The 10,023-nt window shown below is 45.6% G+C and overlaps 1 non-coding gene across 1 annotated transcript; it reads right to left on the bottom strand.

Annotated features, from left to right (window-relative positions):
- Nucleotides 1-1,819: 1,819 nt before the first annotated feature.
- On the bottom strand, nt 1,820-1,911 carry Trnay-gua (transfer RNA tyrosine (anticodon GUA)). The gene is given in 2 exon segments: nt 1,820-1,855; nt 1,875-1,911. It is a non-coding gene; the product is annotated as a tRNA-Tyr (tRNA).
- Nucleotides 1,912-10,023: the final 8,112 nt, after the last annotated feature.

A 10,023-nucleotide genomic window follows, 5' to 3' on the forward strand; every position in this document is an offset into this window, starting at 1 on the left:
GGCAATGCAGTTCCTTCGAAGCTTCACTATTATCTTCGTAAGGGAAAACGTTATTCGCACTCACTGATACTACACACCACACGGCCACAAGTAGCCACAGCGACGAAAAGACCGTCTCGTGCGATCCCCTCCCCCGCTGCGTGCACGCATGTGTGGGCGCCCACAGTCATTTTCGATTTTAAAACACGGCATTAAATCAAATGCTCTATATATTTAGACAAAGTATATTTAACAACAAAACGATAATACTAGCATTTCATGTCTTCTGTTAAACTGCTTTCTTTTTGGTGACGTCATTGCGTGGCAGCAGCGCTCTCCACTTGGACTTCGCTGGTGCCACGCGCGTGTCACCAGCGCCGGCCTTACTGCTACCTGCTGACATGCATCAACACGTTGGCCAGAAGCTACACTTATATCCGACATCTCAGCGCCCACTATTGCAGCAGCTTTCGTGTCTACATGGATTGCAAGGTTCGGCTGCCCATACACAATAGTCACCGATTGCGGTCGGCAGTTTGAATCGGCACTCTTCAACGAGCTACTCCAACTACTCGGAATGATACGTTTTCGCACGACTGCTTACCACCCGCAGTTCAAAACGTTCAACTTGTTGAACGTTTTTACCGGCATCTCAAAGCCTCCCTTATGGCGCATGAATCGCCGGAAAAGTGGGTTCCACATTTTCCTCTCGTCTTACTTGGCATCAGACCGGCACTCAAGAGCGACCTAGGTTGCTCCTGTGCTGAGCTAGTCTACGGCACTCACCTACGCCTTCCATGCGATTTATTTGTCGCCACCAGTAAAAAACTAATGCCATCACCTGCCGACTACGTTGCCGAACTGCAAGCTTTCTTCAGCCAGATACGCCCCGTGCCTACGTTTCTCTCGCACTCACCTCTGCTACTCACGTTTTCGTGCGTAACTGTGCCGTGCGGAAGCCTTTGCAGCCACACTAATCTGGGCCATATTGTGTTCCAGAGCGTCGTCCGGCGACTTTTGTCGTGAAAGTCAACGGACGATCAGACAAAATTGCCCTGGAACTTCTCAAACCCTCCTACATTGAAGGATCCGCGCCATCGGCCCCACCAATGTGCGATGCAACGCTGCTGCATCCGTCGACGCCTCCCCCGTCCGTGACACCCAAGACCAATGACAAGACATGCCCCGTCACGTGGACTTTCCATCGTTCATCGAACTTTCCTCCTCTCTAGGGGGGAGCCCTCTGTAGCGGCAGCAGCATCGGCGTCGCATGAAAATTACGTAGACGCTGGCTTTGCACGAGGCACGAGCGGCTGGCACGCACCGGCACAGGCTAGCGTTACGAGACAGATTAAAAATGCTACGCTAGGAGATCGGGTGTCTGTCTATCCTCTCCCGCGAGAGCCCTGAAACTTTATCGGTCTACGTGGTCGCTCGTCGCCACAGAGGAAATAGGAAAGGACACCTTTTCCGCATCGAACCTTACAGCTTACACGACGCAGGCCGAATAAATACAACGTACTGCCATAAGAGTACAATATTTCTTCACACGGTTGTAATTTTTCTGCATAGCAACACATAAGCGGCCCGACGATCGCATTGTTTATGACTGGTGAATATTTACGAACGGCGACTGCGACGTGACCTTTGCACGCACGCGCAACAGGCCTGGGCAGCCGCGTGCCACAGCTGCTCCCGGGAGCCATGTGCACTGTGGCAGTGTGGTTTCAATAAATCGTGGCCATGGCGACTACCATGTTTTCGAGCTGCTTCTGCAATAGTAGGCCGCATCAGCACAGTACCAATATTAAAGTTGCTTAGAGAAAAAAAAAAAAAAACATCCGTCGAGCCGGATTCGAACCAGCGACCTATGGATGCCTGTTTTGGAGGTGCCTCTACAGTCCACCGCTCTACCAACTGAGCTATCGACGGAGCGGAGTTTAATCGACGGCCAGAATAACTTGACGGTGGCCACACCTCGTGTGACCCACTTTAATCGAGGCAAGTGTATTGCGGAAAGCTGGTTTAGAAAAAGCGCCGCTGTGGCCGAGCGTACAAATGACTGTTTATAAGGACGTTCAGTGCTTATAAAACAATACTTTTTATCGAGACCAGTAGGGTCGGTCTTCAGGACTGGAGGACGTATATTTATTTGTATAATTTATTAGGATTACAACACGCGCCCAGAGGGCCATTATTGTAGCGGGGGTAAATTATAATATTGAGAAAGATATACTAAAACTTTCACAAAGAAAACAAAAATCGAACATTGCATCAGTAACAATCATACGCCACGTGCGAGTCAATGTATAAAGATACAGGATAAGAGGTGCACGGGGCGTAGTTTAACCCTTCAGAATCATGACGGCGTTTCATGAAAATGTCACTTTAGTAACGCGGAAAACGACTAGCTGGACGCGGACGTTGACTGAACTGCAGTAATTGCGACCATGCCGACATGGGCAACAGAAAGCATAGCAAAACAATATTGTAGTGCGATTACATATTGTCATGAAAGTAGACTGATTGCAGTAAAAATATATATCCATGTCACTCCCGTCATTATCGACACTTCACTGGAGACTATGTGGATTGTGTTCCAGCTGAAACATGCCGCTCTTGTCCCAGGTGCTTGCTATCGACCCCCAGGTTTTTCCTTAAGTTTTGCTGAAAAGTTATATGCAATCGTAATACAGATTCGAAAAAGTTTAAAAGCTGAACTACCTTATTGGCCGAAGACATCAATTATCCAGGCATAATCTGGTTATCCAGGCATAAGCTTCCCTTAATGACCGCAGTACATCCGAATTTTCCGATTATCTTCACCTATTAGATCTCTTCCAAATGAAACAGGCTGCATCTGTTCCAACACGTGCGCACACAACACTTGATCTTGTTACCCCGAGCCATCCTGAACTGGCTACTGTGCATTATATACATGAATACATAGGCGACAACCACGCGATTCGTTGTCTCCATACAACAACAACCCAAAACATCCGCACCGTACAAAAGATATATATGATCTTTCAGACCAATTGTCAAAGCATGCATAATGAACGCGAAGAATTCTATGGGCCAGTGTTATTGAGATACTCAGTTCAAAGCGTGAATGAGAACTGGGCGTTGTTTTGAGCCAAAATAAAGTTCCTGCAGGAGAAATTCGTGCCCTCCCCCCCCCCCCCCCCCCCTAATACAAAAACACCACTGAAGCTGACTATATAAACAGTTGTTCAGAAGAAATGTGAAGCGACATGAAAACAATAAAAAAAACGGTTGTACGCGAAAGTTACTCGCAGTGCAATGCAAGCAGATGAGACAGAGTATACAGAATTTGCACAGCAATGCAACAACCTACAAAAGAGGCTAAATATATATATTTTTAACTTAGGCATGCCGTTGTTTGCGAGAAACGAGCTCAAAAACTTTTGGAAAGCAATATATTCTGTACTTTTAAGAGAACTGCTGAATTTTGGTTCAGAGAACTGGCTGAGCTGTTCAATTCTAATTTTCGCAGTGCGCTGGAAGACGAAAAGCTGCTCGGTGTGATATTTGCTGATGCCGTACATGCCTGTAATTCCGCCCCTATAACTAGTGTTGGTATTTTGAAGGCCATTCAACATCTACCATCGTTTTCAAGGCCAATACGTGATTGCATAATGACAATATTCCTGAAAATTACTAAACAATACACATCATCAATACTTGCCCTCATTTTTCAAGAGACCCAGACACTTCTGATGTCCCCGAAGATTTAAGGTCGCGCATGTGATACCTATTTATAAAGTAGGTGACAAAAATCAGATGACAAACTACATGCCTATATCAAGAACATCAACATCATCATCAGCAGCAGCAGCAGTAGCCTATATTTATGTTCACTGCAGGACGGAGTCCTCTCCCTGCGATCTCCTTTTACCCCTGTCATGCGCTAGCTGATTCCAGCTTGAGCCTGCAAATTTCCTAACTTTATCACCCCAGCTTGCTTTCTTCCGTCCTCGACTGCACTTCCCTTCTCGTGGTAGCCATTCTGTAACTCTAATTGTCCACCGGTTTTCCATCCTACGCTTTACATGCCCTACCTAGGTCCATTTTTTATCTTAATGTCAATTAGAATATCCGCAATCCCCGTTTGCCTCTGATCTACACCGCTCTCTTTCTATATCCTATGGTTAGGCCTAATATTTTTCGTTCCGTCGATCTTGGTGCGGTCCTTAACTTGTTCTCGAACTTCTTGTTCAACCTCCAAGTTTCTGCCACATGTGTTAGCACCGGTAGAATGCAATGATTGTACACTTTTCTTTTAAACGACAGGGGTAAGCTCCAAGTCAGGATTTGGCAATGTCTGCCGTATGTAATCCAACCGAATTTTATTCTTCTGTAAATTTCCTTCTCATGATCAGGTTCGCCTGTCAGTAATTGACCTAGATAAACGTACTCCTTTACCGACTGTAGAAGCTGACTGGCGATTCTAAATTCTTGTTCCCTTGCCAGGCTATTCAACATTATCTTTGTCTTCTGCATATTAACTTTGAACCCCACTCTTACACTTTCTCGGTTAAAGTAATCAATAATTTATTGTAATTCGTCCCCATCGTTGCTGAACAGGACAGTGTCATCTGCAAACCGAAGGTTGCTGAGATATTCACCGTTGATCCTCACTAATAATCCTTCCCAGTCCAAGAGCTTGAATACTTCTAAGCATGCAGTGAATATCATTGTAGAGACTGTGTCTCCTTGCCTTACCCCTTTCTTGCTAGGTAACTTTCTGCTTTTGTTTTGGAGAACCAAGGAAGCTCTGGTCTCTTTGTAGACATTTGCCAAGGTATTCACGTATGCCTCCTGTACTCCTTGATTACGCAATGCTTCTGTGAATGCTGGTATCTCTACTGAATCATATGCCTTTTCATAATAAATGAAAGCCATATCGAGAGGTTGATTGTACTCCGCAGATTTCTCGGTTACCTGCTTGATGACATGGATATGATCCATCGTAGGATATCCGTTCCTGAAGCCAGCCTGTTCTATTGGTGGACTCAAGTCAAGTGTTGCCCTGATTCTATTGAAACTTATCTTAATGATTGTTTTATACAATATTGAAAGCAAGTTATATGGGTCTATGATTCTTCAGTTCTTTAACGTCTCCCTTCTTATGGATCAGAAACATCAGTTGTATGCAATTTACTCGAACTCATCTATACTCACATATCATGCACTACATGCACTACACTACCTTATTTTCTAATCAGCATGGGTTTTCGAGAGGGCGTTCTTGTGAATCACAACTTTTTGAACTAACTTCTGACATTCATCGTAACTTGCGCGACCTTGTACAAACGGATGCTATATTCAGTGATATTGCGAAAGCTTTCGGCAGCATGGCTCATAAGAGCTTTATATATAAAAGGAAACTAGTAAGTATTTAAACAATGGTTGTTAACTGGATTCAAGAATACTTACGGGACAAACATGAAGCCGTTTTGATAAATAATGCATTGTCTGAGTAGCAGCGCGTTAAGTCTGGGGTCTGTGCAGGGCTAAGTCTTGAGACCTACTTTGTTTTATTACGATTTCAATTATATGGACACTCCAAGCGAACATACGGCGCCGTCACCACCTTCGGTGTAGCCGTGGGTCTCCACATATATTTAGGTATGCGGATGCTCTATGGTTATCCATTTATATATGCGGGTTATATCGCTGCACTATTCAATCATTTCAGTTGCTCATGCCAAATCTTTCGTTCTTGACAAAATTATTCCTCAGAATATTGAAGATAGCAGCCCACATAGAAATGTGATCTACCGTAAGAATCACAGCGCATGCCTTTTATTCTGAATCTTCTCAGACTCTTAAACACGGAGTAAGATAAGACAGCTAGTAGCGCCGACTCCGCTCGTCGGGAGAGGACACATTCTGAAACGCCGGTTCCTGCTTCACAGTGTATTCGCCAGATGGCGCTACGAATGAAGAAAAACTCTGCATCGGAGAGGCGGGCCGAACAAACCGAAGGAGCAAAGTCGCGGGGACTCTCTCGCGACGCCTGCTTGTCTATCCGTTTTGTCGCCTGCTCCGCGCACGCCCTGACGCCTGTAGTGCACATAGCTCTTGCGGTTCACGGAGTGACGTTAGCAGAAGGAACAAGTCATGTATAATTTATTTTGCGTATTTTATACAGGCCAAATGCAGGGCATTTGTCAGGTGGCCTACATGGAACTTTACAAGGCACATGGACAGAAAATAAACAAATTACGGAAACTAAGACGGAAAGAAAAACTATAGCAAATGGTAAGGCGATATAATGGCAGTTCGGGTGGTCTCAAGCAATGACAGACGACAGCGAAAAGAATCTTTTAATGCAAAGCTGACGTTTATCACTCTTTTTATCTGAGCACGCATCAAGTGCTAAGATGCTTCGCTTGCTTCTTTGTTTCTCGCGGTGCTTTTCGTGTCGCCCGGTTCTCTTGCGAGTAGAATCGCCACATTCTCATTAAACATATTAATTAGGAATTCCTGCCAGTGTTTCCTGCTCATTATTTCACGAGAGAAGCTCTGATTATGTGTCTGCATAACTGGCGGAATCATCTCGAAGGCAAGGCTGAGAATTTACAGGGTAGCCAGCCGGTATTTACACTGGCTAACCTCCTTGTCTTTCTTTCCCGTTCTCTCTCTCTACATTACGGCATGTCTCTGGACAAGAAAAGGCACCTGCACTGTGTGTAGTTGTAGACAAATTTAAATTAGGCTCTCTCGTCCTTCCGCATTGGCGTCTTCTGGTTCCTCCTGGCATTCAGCATCATGGAGCTACGCCAGGCTTCCCTAAACAAATTCAAGGAACGGCTGCGCTTCGAAGTCGAGGCACTTTCTTTACATCTAGTAGGACATCGCCTTTGTCTTTTCTGAAATAACTATCAAGAATAGGCTGCTTCTCGAAGTGTCGCGCATATATTTTGTCCATTGCTTTAAGCGCTCGCTGATTTCAGGAATTTTTTGACGCCACTGGTGCAGTACTTGAAGATCAGATGGTGCCGCGAAGAGCGAAAACTTCTCGCGTCCTTTGCCATACCCAGATTTACCGCCAAGAACAAAACACTGTCCTGTTGCTCAGTCTCTTCATGTACAAGTATCAAGATACCTTGTTCCGTCAGGCATGAATAAACATACTGCAGACATGGTAAACAAAGCGAGGAAGACGAAAATTTCGCACCTTCGCTTCCGCGCAGATGTAGAGGAGTGAAAAACAAGTACTTCTGTTGTATGTTTTGTACAGCATCATTTATCGTCTGTTTCCTCTAAAGACATCTAAAAATGTTTCGTATGCGTGAATAAAAGCGCTACCGCGTGTGCATTTGCGCTTATATTATTTGTGCGCATATATTTTTTTGTCGTTGATTGCTGTCAAATTGAAACGCGCGAGGGTCCACGTTTGTAGCAGACGACACTCTCTACGGGTGCCGCGCTGCCGGTTCTGCGCCGCCATCGCCGCCGGTTTCCGCCATTCAGCGCATGCGCACATGGAAGCAAGCTGTTGAGTGTTTTCCACGCGCCTCGACAGATGGCGCTACGCGATGTATAATTTAGCCTTACACGGTTTGTCCAGAGCGAATGCGTTGCGCAACGGCGGAGTCGGCGCTCCTATTTATCTTACTCCGTGCTCTTAAATAATAATGTGCAAAGCAATCATCATCATCATCCTCAGCCCATATTTAAGTCCACTGCAGGACGAAGCCCTGTCCCTGCGATCTCCACTTACCCCTGTCTTGCGCTAGCGTATTCCAACTTGCGCCTCCAAATTTCCTAACTTCATCATCCCACCTGGTATTCTGCCGTCCTCGACTGCGCTTCCCTTCTCTTGGTATTCATTCTGTAACCCTAATGGTCCACCGGTTATCCATCCTACGCATTACATGGCCTGCCCAACTCCATTTCTTCCGCTTAATGTCAACTAGAATATCGGCTATCCCCGTTTGTTCTCTGATCCCCACCGCTCTCTTCCTGTCTCTTAACGTTACTCCTAAGATTTTTCGTTCCATCGCTCTTTGTGCGGCCCTTAACTTGTTCTCGAGCTTCTTTGTTAACCTCCAAGTTGCTGCCCCATATGTTAGCACTGGTAGAATGCAATGAGTGTACACTTTTCTTTTCAACGACATTGGTAAGCTCCCAGTCAGGATTTGGCAATGCCTGCCGTATGCACTCCATCCCAATTTTATTCTTTTGCAAGTTTCTTTCTCGTGATCAGGGTCCCCTGTTAGTAATTGACCTAGATAAACGTACTCCTTTACAGACTCTAGAGGCTGACTGGCGATCCTGAATTCTTGTTCCCTTGTCAGGCTATTGAACATTATCTTTGTCTTCTGCATATTCATCTTCACCCCAATTCTTACACTTTCTCGATTAAGGTCCTCAATCATTTGTTGTAATTCGTCTCCATTGTTGCTGAATAGGACAATGTCATGTGCAAACCGAAGGTTGCTTAGATATTCGGCGTTGATCCTCACTCCTAAGCCTTCCCAGTCTAAGAGCTTGAATACTTCTTCTAAGCATGGAGTGAATAGCATTGGAGAGATTGTGTCTCCTTGCCTCACCCCTTTCTTGATAGGTATCTTTCTACTTTTCTTGTGGAGAACCAAGGTAGCTGTGGAATCCTTGTAGATGTTTGCTAAGATATTCACGTACGCCTCCTGTACTTCTTGATTACGCAATGACTCTATGACTGCTGGTATCTCTACTGAATCAAATGCCTTTTCATAATCCATGAAAGCCATATAGAGAGGTTGATTGTACTCCGCAGATTTCTCGATTACTTGATTGATGACATGGATATGATCCATTGTAGAATGTGCAAAACAATATCAGTGCTCAAACCTCAAAGTGATGTAATGCTATTGGCACAGACCTTTACAGGCGCATATCAGGGAGTTATAGAATTGGGGACCCGAGCAGCTTAAGGACAGAAGAAAATTGCGGGTCACAAGTGCGCATGCGCAGAACCCAAGCTAGTCTTGTGTTCTTCCGTTCGCGTTGAACCAAGACCCACAAATCGAAAACTAGCGGGGGTACCCAAGCTGTCTTGGGTCACCTTCACAAGCGACGAGATAGCGCGAGCTAGCCAAGAGAGACATACGAACCGCAGCCATTCAAATCTCGTATCGCTCAGTGAAGTTGGGGCTCTATTATGGACACGCATGGCGGCTGAATGGCCGCCATTATCCGCCATCTTGGCTGTCTCATTGCCTGTCCAGAGGTCACGTGTTTTAAAATTTGTGCCGGGAAACGGAAGTTTTGCAAAATGCAATTTTGCGTTTTCGTCAGAATGACGAAACGTGACGTGGAGCTGCGAATTGTATCGACTAATACTTTTTTGCGGTCCTTGGCACCTACATTGCGACTTTAGTACTTTAAAAACAAAGTGGACGGTAGCGTGCAGAAGCCCGTGCAATGCAACTGCAATTTCGCGAATATGTGGTGGATAGCCGGCATGTCAGTTGTTGATTGGCTGAAGGAATATCCCGTGAGGAGGGTCACAGGAAGAGCCGTTTCGTAAACGTCAATTTGACGTTGCGTGACGTTGCTCTGGGCCGCCATTGCTGAGATTTTGCGCCATAATTTGTGGTGCGACGAGCCGCGCGAATTATGGTAATGAGCTGCCATATGCAAAGGCTGTGGCAACGCTGATTAGGCAGCCGCTGCGTACCCGCATCGTAGCATACAAATATTTATGCAAACAATACGAAAGGCAAATTTACGTATTTGTGTTTATTAAAAGCAGACGCACAAAAATGTTAGTGTTCGTGTATTTGCAGGGCAATATCTGTTATTTCTGTAACGTACGTTCCAGAAGGCATCCCGTAGTTCGAGCCGTAGCCCGCGATCGCCGCGGTAGTCTTTCATCGCATGGCTTCAGAACGGCGCAACAAGGAAGGCAAAAAGACGAAAGGACACACGAACACAAGCGCCGGCGCTTGTGTTCGTGTGTTCTTTCGTCTTTTTGTCTTCCTTGTTGCGCCGTTCTGAAGCCATGCATTCGTACCAACTCGCCCAATT

Source organism: Dermacentor silvarum, chromosome 8, assembly GCF_013339745.2.
Source record: "Dermacentor silvarum isolate Dsil-2018 chromosome 8, BIME_Dsil_1.4, whole genome shotgun sequence".
In the NCBI taxonomy this organism is placed as follows: Eukaryota; Metazoa; Arthropoda; class Arachnida; order Ixodida; family Ixodidae; genus Dermacentor; species Dermacentor silvarum.